Genomic DNA, 20,466 nt, shown 5'->3' on the forward strand with positions numbered 1-20,466 from the left:
CACACTAAAAAAGTTGCCGCAACCTGCATTGGACTACTGAGAAGCCTATACCCCATCTTAGGCTATTTCGACTCCAAGACACGACAACTCATAGTGCAGTCTACCATCTTATCAAGACTGGACTATGCGAGCGTCCTGTTGCTGGGAGCTAATAAAGCTGAGATAAAAAGATTCCAACGAATCCAGAACTCGGCAGCTAGAGCGATAGTAGGCCTTCCAAGAAGGTGCTCAGTAAGAGCGACTATGTACAGACTTCACTGGCTGCCCATAGAAGCCCGTATACAGTTCAAGGCCCTCTTATTTGCCTTTAAAATCTTAAAGAATGAAGGCCCAGAGCTTCTCCGTCCTCTGATGACCCCCTACAAGCCCAAACGGAACCTCCGGTCTATGGGGAAACATCTAGCTCTGATACCCCAGACAAAATTTTGTCGCATCGGAGGTCGTTCGTTCAAGCTACTGGGGGCCAAGCTGTGGAACTCCCTCCCTCTCCACATCCGCTGCATGGATGACTTGCTAGCGTTCCGAAGAGCGATCAAAACCCATCTATTTCCCGCCCCGTAGGTCCCCCTTTCGCAGCCAGTAGATTGTGTTACGGTTCTAGCGCCGGGACGCCCCGTCGCTGGGGCAGCTGTTGCGCTCTACAAAACAGGTAACATAACATAACATAACAAGGAGGCAACCTCTGTTTGTAGAAGTTGATCATAATAGTATCAAGAAAGGGGAATTAGCGCAACGCTCAATCAAATGCACCAGGAGTTATACTTTTTGGGGCACACACGATTTATATCATCACATACATTTTAATCAATTATATTTCAATAAACACAGAGATATTCTTGTTTGGACTTTTGTGTTTATTTCCTGGATTTTATTTCTTGCCGAAGAGAGGCCTTTTAGCCAACACGTGTTTCGTCATCTCGTAAAAGTATCCCTCCGAATTCATCAAGGCTATTGATTGCGGAGGATCACTGACAGAATATCGACCTCCAAAATATCGACCTACAGAAATATCGAGTCTAAAATATCGAGGGCAAGAATATCGACATCCTATCTACAACATGGTAAGTACAAAAATATCAAAAAAATAATATAGATGTTAAAAATATCGATGTTAAAAATATCGTTTTTTTCTTTTAAAATATAATTGTAAAATAAATTAAATAACACTAATAAATATAATATACATAGTTATAAGTATCTAATAATGTTTAAACTTAATAAATAATACATATATAATAATAATATATTAATTAAATATATACTGTAAATATATAATATATATGTTCTGAACAATATGTTGTAATAATTATTTTACTAACTTATAAATTATTAAAATATATTCTAATTTACTAATACATTTACAAACATAAAACAATAACATAAATAAAATGTACAAAACATAAAAAATTAAATATACTTTTAATATTTTTACAATTAATTATATAAAATGTTGGATAGCGTAGGGGTAAAAATTACTATTCCCACTCCAGAGAGTGCAACTATAGGGAAAGCTTTGGACAGCGTAGAGGTAAAAATTACTATTCCTACTCCAGATAATGCAACAGTAGGGAAAGCGTTGGATAGCGTAGGAATATAAATTACTATTCCCACTCCAGAGAGTGCAACAGTAGGGAAATGGTTGGATAGCGTAGGAGTAAAAATTACTATTCCCACTCCAGAGAGTGCAAAAGTAGGGAAAGCATTGGATAGTGTAGGGGTAAAAATTACTATTCCAACTCCAGAGAGTGCAACAGTAGGGAAAGCGTTGGATAGCGTAGGGGTAAAAATTACTATTCCCACTCCAGAGAGTACAACAGTAGGGAAAGCGTTGGATAGCGAAGGGGTAAGAATTACTATTCCAAATCCAGAGAGTGCAACAGTAGGGAAAGCGTTGGATAGCGTAGGAGTATAAATTACTATTCCCACTCCAGAGAGTGCAACAGTAGGGAAAGCGTTGGATAGCGTAGGGGTAAAAATTACTATTCCCACTCCAGAGAGTGCAACAGTAGGGAAAGCATTGGATAGCGTAGGGGTAAAAATTACTATTCCCACTCCAGAGAGTTCAACAGTAGGGAAAGCGTTGGATAGGGTAGAGGTAAAAATTACTATTCCCACTCCAGAGAGTGCAACAGTAGGGAAAGCGTTCGATAGCGTAGGAGTAAAAATTACTATTCCCACTCCAGAGAGTGCATCAGTAGAGAAAGCGTTGGATAGCGTAGGAGTATAAATTACTATTCCCACACCAGAGAGTGCAACAGTAGGGAAAGCGTTGGATAGCGTAGGAGTAAAAATTACTATTCCCACTCCAGAGAGTGCAACAGTAGGGAAAGCATTGGATAGCGTAGGGGTAAAAATTACTATTCCCAATCCAGAGAGTGCAACAGTAGGGAAAGCGTTGGATAGGGTAGAGGTCAAAATAACTATTCCCACTCCAGAGAGTGCATCAGTAGAGAAAGTGTTGGATAGCGTAGGAGTAAAAATTACTATTCCCACACCAGAGAGTGCAACAGTAGGGAAAGCGTTGGATAGCGTAGGGGTAAAAATTACTATTCCCACTCCAGAGAGTACAACAGTAGGGAAAGTGTTGGATAGCGTAGGGGTAACAATTACTATTCCAACTCCAGAGAATGCAACAGTAGGGAAAATGTTGGATAGCGTAGGGGTTAAAATAACATACTTATAAATAAAATATTTTTATTTAAATAATGATATAAAGTATTGAAAAAATGTAAAACATATACAATACCTATACATAATTATAAAAAAACTTGATTACCTAAATATATGTAAGAAAAATTAAATATTTAAAAATACCATTTTATAATATTTAATTACCAATTACTAATTATTTAACAATTATATTATTTACAAACGATCATTTTAAAAAAAATATTACTTAATTACATTTACATTACTTCCACCATATTCCCCTATAATCCCACTACCCACAACAGAACACATTTATCTATTTATGAATTAATTAAAATTATTTACCAATCAATTAAAATTAATTACCAATTAATTAAAAATAATTACCAATTATTTCAATTTAATTTATAATTCCTACTAATGAATAATTAATTATACATAATTAAATAACTTCCCACCGTATTCCCCTATAAACCCATAACCCGCTATAAAACATATTTATCAATTAATAAAAATGAATAACCAATTAATTAAATTGAATTACCAATTATTTATAATTAATTAATATTAACTACTAATTATTAATCAATTTAACATAGTTAAATTACTTCCCACCCTATTCCCCTATAAACCCACAACCCACTATAAAACATATTTATCAATTAATCAATTAATTAAAATGATTAACCAATTAATTACATTTAATTACCAATTATTTATAATTAATTAATATTAACTACTATTTATTAATCAATATAACATAATTAAATTACTTCCCACCCTATTCCCCTATAAACCCACAACCCGCTCCGGTACTAAAACATATGATTAACTTATAAATAAATGTATTAATATATATATGTAATACACATATAATAGTACCTATTTTAATTACTTAAGTAAAACATATAACACATACATAATAAAAAACAACAGAAATAATACAAATATCAATATTAGAGTAATCGAAATTATTAACATCGATATATATGCTATCGATATTACTAACTTCGATATTACTTACATCAATTTTAAGTATTTCGATATTACTTACCTTAGGGTCGATAGTCTGTCCAACGATATTCTTGTCTTCGATATTCTGCACCTTCGATATTATTGACACAATATTTTGGTACATCGATATTTCTAACTCGATATTTTGACTGTGTACCGATTGCAGAATGTGTTGGAGTTCGACCTTCTTCTCGGTGTGTAATTGAAAGCTGTGGTAATCAATTAATACACCAGTAGATGGCACTGTTGTTTTATGATGTGAGGTGTGTATTTGTGTACTTTGGCAAGGGATTCCTAAAGTTTATGATAGAATACTCAAGATCAGGAAGAAAATGATATCCTTCCGAGTGTTATAACAACCAAAAGTCCAGCCCTTGGGATAAAGAGCAGGGGCAAGCAATTCATGGCTCACCTCCAAATGAGCCCCTTTGTATAACAAAATTCACAAACAAAATCATACGTGTAGCGTTATAGTGGTTAGCCCGGAGGGGTGAGCCACCAGAAGCACCACCGCACATTGTATCACTCTCTGGCCAGACGTGGCCAGAGAGCTATAAATATATGGACGGGGTCACTCGTGACTTCCGGTCCCAACCAGCAATCTGTGTGGCTATGTAATTATGTGCATCTGATACCATAGGCCCCTGTTTGTAATTTGCCCTGGGCTTTGAACTCCCTAGCCGTGACACTGGCGACGAGGGTGGGATCCAGCTAATGACCCCGTGTGAAAGGAACGAGCCACCTACCCTGTAGCGACAACACCGGTCCGTGAGAAGACCCGACTTAGCCTGGCAGCGCGGCGACGCTGGATTGAGGAGACAGCCTGGTGGGAGTAGCAGAGAGATCCAAGCGCTGAGCCACGTCGGTGCGAGCCCTGCCGGTAAGGCTGAAAAGACGCCCACGCGTTCCGCTCACAGCACCCCAGGCCCGGCAGAAGAACTCCGCAGCCGATCATCCGGCGCGCGCATGCACGTAGGACAGCGAAGCCACATCAACGCCACTGAGCTACGCGGCCAAGAGCTAAAGACTGAGAGAAGCGCTGCAGACCCAAAGCGTGTGGGCCACGCGGCTGAGCTTGCCAATGCTCTGAAGCCTGATGAAAAAATAAAAATAAATAAATAAATAAAAACATCCCAAACACTCCCCGCAACAAGCTGAGGCCAATGCAAATGCCCAGCGAAGGTAACTAGTCACCCCGAGAGCACATGGTGCAGGACGAAGAGGGCTGGGACACATTACTGGCTAAAGGAATAGCCCCAAAACCGGGAGCAAAAGTCCCAATGAGTCAATAAGACCACAAACAAGCACTGGCAAGCCTAATACCACACAGACAGCTGAAGAGAGAATAGAGACCCAAATGGGGAAGACAGGTATAGCCAAGCACACGCCCAGCTAGAGACTTCCATTGACAGAGGGAGAGCCATGTCGAACCCAGGAGGCGCAGCCCAGCAGCCAGCTGCCCCACCAGCAGCAACGCACCCGGTGCATTCCCAGATTGTAGCACTCCCACCATTTAGCGAGCTCCTCGACCCGGCCACTGCGTCACCGAGGTGGAAAGTATGGGTTCGCTGCCTGAATAATTACTTCATAGCTACGCGAGAGAGCGGTCAAGAGTTCACTACTATTACATTTTGAAGGTGATGATATATATATATATAAGCTCTTCGAACACCTCCCGAACACCGGCTCCGCCACGGACTACGACGCCGCTGTCTCCGTGCTCAACGTGCACTTTGACCCCCAGCTTACCCCCATTACGAACACTTTAAGCTCAGGCAAGCTAGACAACACAAGGGGGAGTCAATGGACACCTATCACGCACGCCTCAGGGAACTGGCTAGCACGTGCACCGAGGACGACCAAGCCAAGGAAGTGACGGCACAACTCATACAGGAGTGTCGCAACAAGACACTGCGGATGCTGATACTCCGCCAACCCCGGATAACTTTAGAGGAAATACTGATCCTTGCCCGGTCACACGAACTCTCAGATGTCAGGGCGACGGCCATGGAGGCGGCACTTACCTCACACCATGATCAAGCAGCCAATGTCAAGATAGAGCGGGCCGATGCCCTCCGAACATCATCGAGAGGGGGTAGAGGAAGATGGCCGACAAAGACCACTCGACAAACCTCATGTGGGTGGTGTGGCAGAGAGGAACATCCTCCAGAAAGCTGCCCAGCCAGAGGAAAGTCATGCTCAAAATGCGGAATTCCGAATCATTTCGCAAGTCTATACCGAGGGAGAGGCACCACAGGAAGAAGACCGCCGACCGGAGCGGTGAGAAACCTGATGCTAGAAGAAACCGTAACACCAAGTTCGCCCAGAGGCCCCACTCGCTGCCCCCAACGCCTAGACGACTCCTCTACAGAAGAAGAAGAGGAGTGTTATTTTGTGTCATTCGCAAGTGACCTCAAGAGGAAGCGGCGGCCAGAGCCAAAGTGCAACATCGAAATTGATGGGTCCAAGGTGACCGGCCTGATCGATACCGGAGCGACCGTCAACGTAATGGGGTCACATTACAAAAAGCTAAGCCCAAGGCCAACACTCACTCCATCAAAAATATGACAGCAAGACGCCCCTCCCTCTAAAAGGGAAGATGAGTGAGGGTGAAAGACCACGAGGGAACAACAGTTTTCCATGTCGTAGATCGGGAGGCTGACATACTGGTCGGAAGTCACACTGCAGAAGACTTAAACCTAATTGCATTCGCAAATGCAGTCAAACTGTTACAAGCTGATGACATCCTAGAAATGTTCCCACAGCTATTCAAGGGACTAGGGAGAATACGGAGACCACCCGTGAAACTACATATAGAAAAAGCCATCCAGCCAGTGGCGTTAAGGCACCGTCGGATTCCATTTCATCTGCGGCCGCTAGTTGAATGAGAACTCCAAGAATTAGAATGGCTAGGGGTCATTGAAAATGTGACAGGCCCGACCCCCTGGGTGTCACCCATGGTGATTGCGGAAAAACCGAAGTAACCAGGCAAAATCCGGATATGCATCAACATGAAGATGCCAAACCAAGCAATCAAGACATCTAACCCCGACGGTGGACGGCATCCTAGCTGATCTCAATGGTGCTCAATGGTTCTCAAAACTAGATCTAAACGCCGGCTACCACCAGCTCACATTGGCAGAAAAAAGCAGGTATATAACTACCTTCTCAACACACCTGGGACTCAGGCGATATAAAAGATTACATTTTGGGATATTGTCTGTGGCAGAGATCTTTCAGAACACAGTACGAGACATACTATCTGGTCTGAGTGGAGTCCTTAACGTAAAACATCACTGATGGCTGAGAGCCACTCTCCAGCAGCTGGCAGAACATGGGATGACGCTCCACAAAGACAAGTGCCAATTTTTCAGGAAATCCATTGACTTCTTCGGATATGTCTTCAATGCTGATGGGGTCAAGGTGGACCCCCGAAATTCCCAGGCAATACACCTTGCCCCTGCACCAAAGAATGTATCAGAAATGAGGAGTTTCCTGGGAATGGCAACGTACTGCAGTTGTTTCATTTCCGAACTTAGCAACCATCGCAGAACCGCTGCGCAACCTGACCAAAAAAGAGAATCCCTGGAAGTGGACCACAGTAGACGAAAAGGCCTTCAAGCAAGTGAAGACAGCCCTGCTGGACAGCACGACGATGCTGTACTTTGACACAGCTCGGCCCACGGAGTTGATTGTGGATGCCAGCCCAGTCGGACTTGGTGCGTTATTGACTCAGAAGACTGAACCAGGGACATGGGTCCCTCTTGCGTTTGAGAACAAGTCGCTCACCGCAACTGAAACTCTGTATTCCCCGTCAGAGCGGGAGCCTGTAATCATTTCCACCTTTACGTTAGCGGAAACCCATTTTGAGTGGTAACCGACCACCAACCGCTCCTGCCATTATTCAAAGGGACAGCCCTGCATCCTTCTCCAAGAATTGAGAGATGGGCGATCCGGTTGCAACATTATCAAATGGAGTTGGTGTACCGACCTGGCGCCAAGAACCCGGCAGACTTCCTGTCACGCCATTCGGCGGCAGAGACAGCGATCAATGTGAAACAAGAAACGCAAACCAAGGATTTCATCAACATGGTGTCGCAGTGGTCCTGTCCCCAAGCACTCTCACTGGAGGAAGTGAAAGAACACCTCGGAAAAGACGCTTGTCTCCAGCGAGTATCAAGCGCATTGAAAGGAGGATCGTGGGACCGTTTCCTCAGAGACCTACAAGGATGGAGTGAGTCTGATCGGAATCGTCTTGGGAAAATTTGGAAAGTGAGAAACAAGCTCAGCTCGACAGAAGACGGAATCATCCTAAGAGGCTTACGCATCATAATGCTGCTCAGCTTGCAGGAACGAGCAACCGTCCTTGCCCATGAAGGACACCAAGGCATCAGGCGGATGAAGTCCCGGATGAGGGAAAAGGTATGGTTCCCTGACCTGGAAGACCACGTTGAATCCGTGGTATGCAACTGCCGAGGGTGCCAACTTACCGAAAACTCCGAAGCTCCAGCACCCGTCATAACCGAGGAACCGGCGCCATCACCATGGGCATGGCTAAGTCTTGATTTTGGGAGCTTCCCAGATGGAAGAGTCACTGCGGTCATCGTAGACAGCTACACTGTCGTAATTGGCATGGCCGCGTTAGCGATTAGCTGAACCTACACGTTGTCCTCCTTTAACTTGGCTATATATGAAAACGCCATTTTAAATGTTGCGGCGGCCATCTTAGACCATAAGCGGCCTCGTGGCCGGCGTGCCCTTTAGTCCGTTGTCCGTTCCACTGACCACTTCAGTCTGCCCAGCAACAGGCTATTTTTAGTACTGGTCAAGCTGCACATGCGCAGTCCCAACTGACCAGTAAGCCTTTAGGAATGTGCGCCAAACTGACCAGCGGAGTTGTGCCCCCTCCAATGAGCTGGCAGTATTCCAAAACATGACCATATATGTCCTTAAAATGTGTTCTAACTTGTGCCGCCTATCTTTTATTGCCCCAAAACTGTATATAAATTGGGGTCACACCGGTGTTCGGTGTGATACCTCTTGCATTACCGAAGGGTGCTGTTTGAGTGTACCACCACCCCACGGGGTCTTAATAAACTTGTTCTTTGCCTTTTACAGTTTCCGTGCCAACAGTTCTTGAGTGTAAGTGGGTTATCTTCGGAGCATGTAGGCCTTGGGAACCCTGATTACTTCAAATTGGCGACCACGAAGGGACTCATCGGCGACTCGGATGCCCGAAGGAGAGGTCGTGACGAAGGCTTGGAAACTCGCCATGGACGCGCGCTGCCACGAGTGACCCGAGTCTTGGCTGCCACGGTGTTTTTTCCTTTCCTTCCGATCTGACCTTCCAGGTGGCGCCGGTCTCCGACTGAGTTTTCGAGTGTCTGCGTTGCTGAGAAAGTGCCGTTTGGCTGATTTGGCTTACAAGACCTTGGCAGTTGGAATCTGGACATTTGAGAATTTGGGTAAGATTTGTGTTCGGTAAGGTAGTCTTCAGACGCTTACTGAAGTTCTATGATTCTGTGATCGGTAAGGTAGTCCTCGGACGCTTGCCGAAGTCCTACGATCTATGTTTTGATTTGAGTTAGCTAACATTGTGACTTTGTGATCCTTGAACTTATATGTGTAGTGCACTTCACATAGGCAGGCATGTAGAGATGTTTCTCTAACTTTGTTTTTTTCTCTGAGCGGCACAGTTGTGTGAAGTACTGTAAGTGCCATTTTGTACGGTGTCACGCTTTCGTGATACTTTTTGAACATGCCTGTTTTCAGCACACTCCGAGGGATGTGCTGTCTTGGAGAGGGTACCACAATTAGGTTAGCGGAAGCACAGCCGGCTCCCCCAGAGGGAACACCAAATCGCGAGATGTACATCAAACTTGGCCTTCCCCCTATTATGTACAGCAAATTATGGCATAAGTATACAAAGGCCGATCCTGAATTGCAATGGCCTCTACATGGGTCGTTCGATTTACGAAAAGTACAGTTTGTGGAGCAATGTTTGTTTCAACGCAGGTCTAGACAAAACATGTTTGATTGTGTGCGAATGTGGGAGAAAGCGGTGCGTGAGCGTATGAAGCGTGAAGTTGCCTTGGCGGACAAAGAGCAGCGCAAGGCTGCTCGGGATAAGGCTTTACAGCTTGAGGAAAAGGAGGCTCAGGAGGGGAAAGAGAGGGAGGAACGGGAACGTAAATTGCAAACGACTGGTCAATTTCCTATTCGTCGACCGCTTTATCCTGTCCTTAATAATGAAATTGATGATTTTTTATTGCTAGATCGGTCACCGCCTCCGTACGTTTCGCCGACGGCACCAGCTGCGGATTCAGAGGATGATGGACAGGATAAGTCGGAACAGAAGGGGGTATCTGCTCTCAGGTTTACTGCGGACAGGTCCGCACATTTACGCAGTTGGGCTCGTAAAGTGAATAAGAAATGTGTTTCTCAGGATGAGTTGCTTGCGGAGAAAAGGGCGTGGTCGGATCTTGAATTAATGTATTTTCTGTCTAGTTTGGCGGATGAAGTTGTTGCCGCGTATCGTGAACTTTCAGACACGTTAGAACCTAAATCGTTGTCAGTGTATCGTGAGAATTTGGTTAAAGGTGAATTTGATCTTGCAGATGTTGACGACCTATTTACGCAACTGATCCGGGTGCGAGACGAGACAACCAGACTACGGGAGGAGCGGAAAAGGAGGCAAAAGGAGTCTGAATTGGAGAATAACGGGCAGATTAAGGAGTGTTCTCTCCGGGGTTCAGATAAGAGTTTTGCATTGCATGTTATGCCTATGCGTGAAGCCGCGCCCTTGTATGTTCCACCTAAAGGGGAAGGTACAGATGATGATAAATTGTCAAAGGATGCGAAGGGGTATTTTGTATATAACTGGGTATATACGCCTTGGAATAGAGCAGATGTTATGGCATTGAAAAATTCTCTACCCGATCTTCGGAAAAATCCGGCGGCATTTTATGAAGGGGTGGAAGGGGCTATTTCGTCTTGTGTGATGACTCTTGTGGATATAGATTTGTTCTTTGGGCTAATTTTACCACCTGATATGTGGAGACAGATTTGTAAAAATAATGATGAAACAATATTGGGGGGCACATGGAAAGAAATAAATGCTGCCGATTTAGATAGGGAACCGGCATGTAAGCCTTGTCAGTTAATTCTAGATCTTCCGGCAGCTATCTTGATTAAATTAAAGACGCTTGTTCCCTCTAAAAAGATCGATTGGACTATGCTAACTTCGTGCAAACAGAAACCCGATGAAACAGTTTCAGATTTCTTTACACGTTTCGAGGAGGCATTCCATGATTACAGTGGTCAATCTTTAACAGACGATACGGGTCGGCATCTGTTTGTAGATAAGTATGTGGCTAATCTCCTACCGGAGATTGCAAAACGATTGAAGTCGAGTGAAAGTTCCTGGGCCACGGCGACCCCTGCGTCCTTGTTAACTATGGCTCAGTATTATGAGCGGCAGGAATTGGAGGCTAAAGAAAGTGTTGAGAAAAAGGCGAAGGAATTGAAAACGAAGGTGATGTTGGCGCAGGTTTGGGGAACACAGGGTAGAGGGAATGATAGAGGTAGACGAGGTGGAGGAAATACGTCGTATGGTCGTACGGACATAGTGGAGGATCAGTGTGCTTATTGTAAGGAGTTCGGGCATTGGGCCGAAGATTGTCCGGTACTTCGTGAGCAGCGTAGTCAGCGTGGTCGAGGAGGCGGAAGGTCGAGAGGAGGTTATACGGGAGCGAGAGGTGGCGGAAGTGATCGTGGAAGGGTTGAGGAGAGGGGCCGTGGCCAGGATGAACGAAACACGTTTGATAGGCGGAATCAATATCAGATTTCGGAGGGAGAGAATGTGGAACACAAGGATTATGTGCATGCATAGGACTGCGTAGGATGGGGTAAGGAATCAGTTGAAGTGCCGGTAGATCAGCAGGGTCCATATGTAACAGCGGGTATTCTGGGTTCTACTGATCAATTTCTAGTTGACACAGGAGCTACACGTAGCGCTTTGTCGAAAAACTTGGTTCCGAGGGCTCCCCTGTCTGGCGAAATGATTACATGTGTAGGGTTTGATGGCACACCCTCCCCCGGCCCATTGTCCAAGCCCCTTGCACTATGTCTTGACAAATACTTTAGTTTTGGTCAATTTTTGTTATCACCCCATACACCAGATAATATCTTGGGTATTGATTTGCTTAAATATTTTCGAGCAACGATACGTTGCGCCCCTGAGGGAGTGCGGGTTATCCTGAATGACAATTATCCTGATCCCGATAGGTTTTACGCCATCTCAGATATTTCAGCTTTGGCCTCTCTACCGCACACGTTATGGGCAACCTCAGATACGGAAGTGGGAGAGATGCGTATTCCACCGATACACATTACTGTTAAGGAGGGGGCCCCTCTACCACGAGTGCCACAGTATAAGATCTCGAGAGAAGGTGAAATTGCGTTGACACATATTGTTCAGGATTTAATTTCTGCAGGGGTTGTGGAGGAGGTCCCTTATAATGTTTGCAACAGTCCTATTCTTCCGATTCTTAAGAGAGATACTGACGACAAAGTCTATCGCTTTATTATTGACTTGCGAGAGATCAACAAAATTGTCATTCCCCAATACCCGGTGGTGTCTGATATTACAACCTTGCTTACATTGGTCCCACCCACGGCCACCACGTTTAGCGTAATTGATTTAAAGAATGCGTTCTTTTCCATCCCTGTTCATCCTGATAGCAGATACCTGTTTGGCTTTACGCTAAATAATAAATCGTATAGATTTTGTCGTGTTCCCCAAGGTTATACTGAAAGCCCTAGCATCTACAGCCAGGCTTTGAAAAGGCAGCTAGATTCCTTTCAGTTGCAGTCTGGCGTTGCTCTCATCCAGTACGTGGATGACCTTCTGCTTGCTGCTGACTCTTATGCACAATGTGAACAAAGTACACTTGCGTTGCTTTCCTTTTTGGCACAGAACAATCATAAGGTTTCGAAGAAAAAGCTTCAATACTGTAGACCTCAGGTGACCTACCTCGGTCATCTGTTGTCTAAGGAGGGGCGTGCATTAACATCTGATCGAATTCAAGCGATTTTAGACACACCAGTCCCCCGCACGCAGAGAGACGTACGTGCCTTCATAGGGTTGACGTCCTTTTGTAGACAATGGATCATGGGTTTTTCACACATCATAAAACCCTTGCTAGCGTTATTGTCCAAAGCTACACCAATGCCCCTAGAATGGACAGATGAATGTCAGAGGGCTTTTGAACAGTTGAGGCAGGCCCTTTGTTCCGCACCCGTGTTAGGTACACCAGACTACACGAAACTTTTCACATTGTATGTGCACGAGAATGATGGGTGCGCGTTGTCAGTGTTAGTGCAATTACACGGGGATAAGCAGAGACCATGTGCATACTTCTCTGCCATTCTGGATCCTGTAGCACGAGGATTGCCTGGGTGTTTTCGAGCGGTGGCAGCAACAGCAGTTGCCATACGACAGAGTGAGGGAATAGTGTTATCGCACAAACTGCTGGTGTTAGTTCCTCACGCAGTAGATGCTCTGCTAAACCAAACAAAGACCCAATACCTCACGAGTGCACCGCTAACAGGATATGAGCTGACACTTTTGGCGCCACATATTACACTGAAAAGATGCGCTACTTTGAACCCTGCCACTTTATTGCCCTATCCGGCCGAGGAGGGTCAGGAAGAAAAACATCACGATTGTGTTTTCCTGACCGAAGAACAGACAAAGGGTCGTGTCGACTTACAGGATGTGCCACTTCCAGATGTGGATGGGGAACTGTGGGTTGATGGATCGTGTGTAAGGCTGCCAGATGGTACGACTTCCGCAGCCTATGCGATCACGACACTTAAGACAGTGGTAGAAACAGCTAGGATACCACAGAAATCGGCTCAGGCAGCAAAGCTGATAGCCTTAACAAGAGCCTGCGAATTGAGTGTTGGTCTATGTGTGAACATATACACAGACAGCCGATACGCCTTCGGAGTAGCACATGACTTCGGACTACTCTGGAGAGAGCGTGGGTTTTTGACATCTCACGGAGAACACATTATGCACGGAGAGCTAGTGCGTGATCTTTTAAATGCGTTGCTTGGCCCAAAGAAAGTAGCGATAGTAAAATGCAGTGCTCACAAAAAGATCACGGATAAAGTGGGCCAAGGAAATGCTTTTGCAGACAGTATAGCAAGACAAACGGCTATGTCCCGAACTAGCTCCCCCATGTATGTGGTACAATCGCAGGCTGAGCGATGGAGTGATGCTAGAGCAGAAATATTGGATATTCAAAAATTAGCTACCGAATCTGAACTTGCGGCATGGGCAGCAGATGGGGTACTAGATGACGAGGGTTGTTGGAGAAGCAAAGACATGGAAAAATGGAAATTGCCTGCGGCTTATTTGCAGACGATGGTCCAGATGACACATGGACTGGCACATGTCGGAGCTCTTGCAATCACTCGGCTGTTAACACGAGTTTGGGAACATCCTGAGATTGCTAATACTGCGAAGAGAGTAGTGCAGACCTGCCTGGTTTGTTTACAACACAATCCTGGAAAGGGGACCCATACTCCGAAAGGAGGGTTCGTTCCACCTTCTGCACCATTTGAGGTACTCCAAATGGATTACATCCAACTCGAGCGCTGCAACAACCTGAAGTATGTCCTAGTGGTGGTATGTGCCTTTAGCAAATGGGTTGAGGCCTTCCCCACGAAAGACAATACGGCTTTGACAACAGCTAAGGTGTTGCTTAAGGAATTCTTTCCTCGCTTTGGAGTTTGCAAATTTCTGTGGAGCGATAATGGGCCTCATTTTGTTGGAAAGATTGTGGAGTATGTACTGAAGGGGTTAGGGATTCAGCAAAAGTTCCACGCTGTATTCCACCCTCAGTCGGCAGGTCTGGTTGAGCGGTACAATGCTACGTTGAAACTTAAGCTGGCCAAAATTGTGGCGTCTACATCGTTGAAGTGGCCAGACGCTTTGCCGCTAGCACTGCTCTCTCTTAGATCAGTACCCCATTCACGAACTGGCCTTACACCCTATGAGGTGGTGTTTGGGCGCCCCATGAACATCTGGGGGGTGCCTAAGCCGCGACTAATACATGATGTGCCTTGTGTTATGATGAACGACTATTTGGCACGATTAACAAATGATTTACTCTCTATTCATCAACAGGTTCGAGAAGCGCTCCCTGACAACTCTACTGGAGAGGGCCATGATCTCCGTCCTGGGGACCACGTCATGATTCGGTCGTTTGAGAGAGCAAGCAGTCTGGAGCCCAGGTGGAAGGGCCCCGAACAGGTCCTCCTTGCAACCCGAACCGCTGTACGAGTGACCAACAGGAAGCGGTGGGTGCATTCGACACACTGCCGCCGTGTCTCTCCGGATCTGGTGACTCCTGCTGTGCTGACCGACTACAAGGAGATTTTGGAGAAAGAAAAGAGCCCAGCTGTGACGTCGGCCGAAGTTGAGGGAGCCTTCCCGGACCACGCTGTTGCCGGACGAGAGCGCTACAACTTGCGTCCTCGATAAGAAGATTTTTTTTTTTTTTTTTAATGACTGGTTGGTTACCGCTCCAGGTTTGTGAAACGGAAACCGGGAATTCCAAGGGGGGGGGATCAGTTCTGCCAGTGTAGCGACACCCGTCTTGGCCCGGAGAAGAAAACAACGGCTACCTCGGAGTTCAGCACCGCATTTTTCTTTTTTAGGTATACACGAACGTGTATCTGAGACTCTGTGAACAATTTGTGTTATTTAGGACTTTGCACGAACATTTCTGAACTATGGCATCAACGGCATCACGAGACAAAAAAGTATTGGGTGCCTTTCTCTTTGTCCTGACTATTGTGGTAATAGCTGTAATAGCCTGGGTAGTTGAACTTGTGGTGCCTGTACGTGAACATTTGCTGCCGACTACCCCGGCTCCCTCTGAACATTTTCACTTTACTTTACCCTATCACGAAGAACGGCACCGACAGACTTACTTGAATAATAGTTTTATTCAGATTCTGCATCACACACATAATATGACCAATACCTCAAATTGCTGGGTGTGTGGGATGTTGCCAGGGCACCAGAAAAGAGGGGGCACCCCACTCATTCCACTCCCGTTTTCGCACAATGGATCATGCAATGCCTGGTACACCCTCCTCTTTACTTTGAGATGGCCAACCAAAGGGGGGGTACTTTTCCGTTTGAACAAAGTATGCACTCATGACAAGGATGGGTTTCCGTGGGCTGAGGGTACTCGATTTGAATGGGAGGAGTACAGGCCTGATAATGTGTCTGCCCCACGTGTGTACAGCAACCAGAGAAATGTTAACGTATCCAGCGCACATGTTATTAATGTTATTGCTACTAAAGCCGATTTGTGCATTAGAAATAAGGGTTTGATTGCAGTAGGGAAAAGCGAATGTAACACTACTCTCACTTTTGACAGCCCGAATGGCATCTCATTTGTAGCATCACGGAATACTTATTTTATTTGTGGAACGAAGGGTTACCATCAGCTTCCATTGGGATGGTTGGGCACGTGCTATGTATCGTTTGTACTACCTCCTGTATTCATTGCCCCACCAATGTATCACAATGATTATACTTTATATCATGATTTTGTCCTGAATAGGGTTAAGCGGACTGTTGTTCTGGATGACATCGACCAGACTGATACTGCCTTGCAACAATATGTGGACTTTAATTTGGGACTATTCTCCTTCGTGGGGGCTGCACTGAACAGCCGGAAAATAAGACGACTGACACGGGTTGTTGAGGCTGTAGCGAATGACACTGCCATTGCCTTGGGAAATATCACTGAGGAACTACAGATTTCTAGAATTGTTACGCTCCAAAACAGGATGGTGTTGGACGTAGTTTTGGCTGATCGTGGGGGGGCATGTAGAATTATCGGAAGCAGCTGCTGTGTATACATTCCGGACAATTCTCCATCCGTTTATGATGCCATATCCAAGCTGCACAAGATTGCAGCTGAGATACACCCGGACAATGGAACTTGGACACTTTCAGGATGGTTCTGGTCCATGCTTGCTACCTGGGGCTGGAAGCTGTTGACGATTCTATGTACAATTGTGGGAGCAATGTTTTTTATATGCCTATGTATTCAATGTGGCCCAGCCTTATGTTCTATGTGCCTATCAGCTTGCATACCATCAAGACGAGCTCTTGCTCATGACAAAATGATGCTTCATAAAGAAGTAACACAAATTATGTTAATAGACATCGAGGACGAGCATCCTGATTATGTTCACTATGAGGTAGATTCAGCTAAACGCTAAAAGGGTCGTCTGTCGTAATTGGCATGGCCGCGTTAGCGATTAGCTGAACCTACACGTTGTCCTCCTTTAACTTGGCTATATATGAAAACGCCATTTTAAATGTTGCGGCGGCCATCTTAGACCATAAGCGGCCTCGTGGCCGGCGTGCCCTTTAGTCTGTTGTCCGTTCCACTGACCACTTCAGTCTGCCCAGCAACAGGCTATTTTTAGTACTGGTCAAGCTGCACATGCGCAGTCCCAACTGACCAGTAAGCCTTTAGGAATGTGCGCCAAACTGACCAGCGGAGTTGTGCCCCCTCCAATGAGCTGGCAGTATTCCAAAACATGACCATATATGTCCTTAAAATGTGTTCTAACTTGTGCCGCCTATCTTTTATTGCCCCAAAACTGTATATAAATTGGGGTCACACCGGTGTTCGGTGTGATACCTCTTGCATTACCGAAGGGTGCTGTTTGAGTGTACCACCACCCCATGGGGTCTTAATAAACTTGTTCTTTGCCTTTTTTCAGTTTCCGTGCCAACAGTTCTTGAGTGTAAGTGGGTTATCTTCGGAGCATGTAGGCCTTGGGAACCCTGATTACTTCAACACCAAGTACCCCATTGTGGAAGTCCTCCCATCCACATCATTCAACAACCTCCAACCGGTGCTGGAGAAAGCTTTCGCCCTTTTCGGCATCCCCCACATCATCAGAACCGACAATGGGCCCCCGTTCCAGGGCAGTGAATTTCGAAAATTCCAGACACATCTCTGGATTAAGCATCATCGAGTAACGCCACAGTGGCCACAGGCAAACGGCGAAGTGGAACGATTTATGCGGACTACCAATAAGGTGCTACGGATTGCCACAGTGGAAGGCGCAGACCCCGAGTGCACGCTACAGCGGTTCCTGAGGGACTACCGCAGTACGCCTCACTGCACGACACAGGTGTCTCTGCGGTCGCTCATGCTGGCCGGGCCCCACGGAGACATGCTTCCAAGAGGCGAAGGCTGGAAACAGAAGTCCTATGACCCAACGATGGCACAAGTGAGGAGACACAACACCAATAACAAGGCGAGCAGAAGACGCAAGGCGAAAATCTGTGTGGTCCACCCTGGATGCTCGGTGTTGATCAGGAACCGCTGGAACACTGGGAAGTTCCGAACCCCTTACGAACCAAGCGTATGGGTGGTACCATCAACCAGTGGAATGGCTGTCACGGCAGAGCGAAACGGCGAGACCGTGACGAGAAACATCTCGTGGTTTAAAAAGGTCCCGGACGTGTCCAGAGACCGGACCACAGCAGAGCAGCCAGAATTCCCAGAAACAACACTGAATGAGGCTGACCAAACAACAGAGGCCGGGGTGCCATGCAGCCCGACAAGATCACAGCTGCCCGAAGCTCCCAATCCAGAACACCAATCTGCGGGCGGAAGACATCCAAGCCCACATGTCCAACGTGACATACACCGTCACACATATGACCTCCGGACAAACCCAAGACCCAACCGGAAACTAGCGGACTTTATGTTCTAGACTATGGTGACTTTATTTTGTTTCAAAATCCAACCTGATAAGGGATGTAGCATTCTAGTGGTTAGCTCGGAGGGGTGAGCCACCGGAAGCACCACTGCACATTGTATCACTCTCTGGCCAGGCGTGGCCAGAGAGCTATAAATAAATGGGTCGGGGTCGCTCGTGACTTCCGGTCCCAACCAGCAATCTGTGTGGCTGTGTAATTATGTGCCTCTGATACCATAGGCCCCTGTTTGTAATTTGCCCTGTGCTTTGACCTCCCCAACCGCGACAATACGGTCAACTTAAAATGAGAAAAATGTTTCACAGGGTTAACCTGTGTACTACTATAGAACAAAATACAACGTTAATGAGCACCATCGCTAAACGAGTACTTATGAATGCCCCTGTGACCAAAATTGGCACTACAAATCTTGTTAACCACAAAATAATTACAAACTTATTATATGAATGGGCCCTCAGAGCCACAGAGAGCAGAAAGGCCTTCAATTCGAGACAAAGGTGTGTTCACCAAGAAAAACATGTGTCTGCAAAAGTATTTGCTTGTGAGGAGAGATAGAAATGAATACACTGAAGCACGTGTGGAGGCCCAAGTTCAGACCTAATGAGGTTAACTTAAGAAAACTCGTTTTCTATAGTGTGCAGAATCACCCTAAATCATATGAAAATTGTAATCAGTCGAAGATATCTTCCTCAGCTGAAATGTAGTTGAATGCTGGGATTTCTCAGTAATTTCCTGTTGAATGATTCTGCCCCGTCTCCATCCCCAGTTGCCTAGATCTTGAGCATTTTCTTTTTTCAGTTGTGTTATTATCCAATTATTTCACCTTTCTTGGCATTATCTCCAGCCAACAGGTAGGAACTTGTAGATGAGGCTTTAGCGACTGGCTTTGGCTCTGGGCCAGGCTACTCCCCAAAAGAAATGATTCACCGCCAAACTTCCTGGCTTTGTTTCCAGCCATATCTGTAAAGTGAATTATTTCTTAGTCATACGTTAAGGCACTACCCATGAACTTTTAACCAACTTTATTTATTTTATTTATTTATTTTATTTACTGAAATGTATACAGCGTATGGCTGCCCCTGCAACGGGGCGTCCCAGCGCTACCAAGTAACCATAGTTAAGGCAAGCAGCGAAAAAGACAGAAATTATCCCGGGAATAGCCATGTCTTTATAGCTTTACGGAACTCCAGATGATTTTGGAGTCATTTGTGCAGGTTCAAAGCCACTAGACAGGAAGCAACCTGTGCGGAATGTTAATTTGGGATTTACTCTCTAGCCAGTGCTTAGTTTGTAAAAAAAAGACAAGTGTCAGGGCTCTCGTTAGGAGGCCTCCACTGCCTACACCACCCATTGCCCCTGCAGGCATTGCCAGTGACCGTACCTACCGAACTACTAACCAGCACACTGCTACAAGTGTGGCAAATTAGACCATTCTATGCCCCCATTGCTATAAAAATAGCTTGGGCGGCAGGTTTTAGTTGTTTTAAATATATACTGAATTAATACAAAAATTACTGTTCTGCTCATCTCTAAATTATACAAACAGTGCCACCATGTGGCAGCTACCATAAGTGCAGGTGTTGACAATTAAGTGCTGGTGCCGAGCCCCGGACACCACTGGCTCAAATTAAGCACTGTTTATAGCACATAACTTGTAGCCCTAAAGTAAAGTGAAGAAGCGCTTGAGAGTAATTGTATCAAAGGGGGATTTCAATGGGTGGTACATGAGTATTCCCATGTAACCATCCGTGCTATTGGACAAAGCTCTCTCTACTAATATTAGAACCAATAATATAGCCTTATAGCCTGCCGTAGAGGAGCCAAAACCTTTTTGACGTTTTTTTGTTTGCCATGAAGATGTCCATAAATGGAACAATCAGCACTATGTGGATTGCCGTTTCTGTGTGGACACATACGGAGAACTGTTACAAGAATGTCAACGCCTGGGCGCGAGTGTGTCACGTGCACCC

At 45.6% G+C, this 20,466-nt stretch overlaps 1 protein-coding gene across 4 annotated transcripts in view; it reads right to left on the bottom strand.

Moving 5' to 3' along the window:
* The window catches only part of LOC147706548 (ovostatin-like), a 256,365-nt gene that overhangs the window by 192,319 nt on the left and 43,580 nt on the right, over positions 1-20,466 (bottom strand). The gene's annotated exons all lie outside the window — the stretch shown is intronic.

Source organism: Lissotriton vulgaris, chromosome 7 (assembly GCF_964263255.1).
Source record: "Lissotriton vulgaris chromosome 7, aLisVul1.2, whole genome shotgun sequence".
Taxonomy (NCBI): Eukaryota; Metazoa; Chordata; class Amphibia; order Caudata; family Salamandridae; genus Lissotriton; species Lissotriton vulgaris.